At 36.0% G+C, this 236-nt stretch overlaps 1 protein-coding gene across 1 annotated transcript in view; it reads left to right on the top strand.

The window, feature by feature from the left end:
* Positions 1 to 236, top strand: part of RYR2 (ryanodine receptor 2 (cardiac)) — a 342,788-nt gene that overhangs the window by 332,740 nt on the left and 9,812 nt on the right. The gene's annotated exons all lie outside the window — the stretch shown is intronic.

The following is a 236-nucleotide window of genomic DNA, read 5'->3' as shown; positions in this document are numbered from 1 at the left end:
TGCAGGAGCATAATCATGGACTCAACGACAGATCAATATGATCATAGTTGAAGACCCTTTACTAGAGCATCAGACATCATTTTATACATTGGTTACATCCATACATGCGTTTAGCTATTTTACTATTGGTTACACACATTATTCACGCGCTGTCCACGCGCCTAGTTACACTTAATGATTGGTTATATCAACACTGTACACACGCATAAACATAAGATATAATTGGTTATACTAAA

This window comes from Haliaeetus leucocephalus, unplaced genomic scaffold, assembly GCF_000737465.1.
Source record: "Haliaeetus leucocephalus isolate CR32 unplaced genomic scaffold, Haliaeetus_leucocephalus-4.0 Scaffold162, whole genome shotgun sequence".
Taxonomy (NCBI): Eukaryota; Metazoa; Chordata; class Aves; order Accipitriformes; family Accipitridae; genus Haliaeetus; species Haliaeetus leucocephalus.
This window is presented reverse-complemented; position numbering and strand designations above follow the sequence as displayed.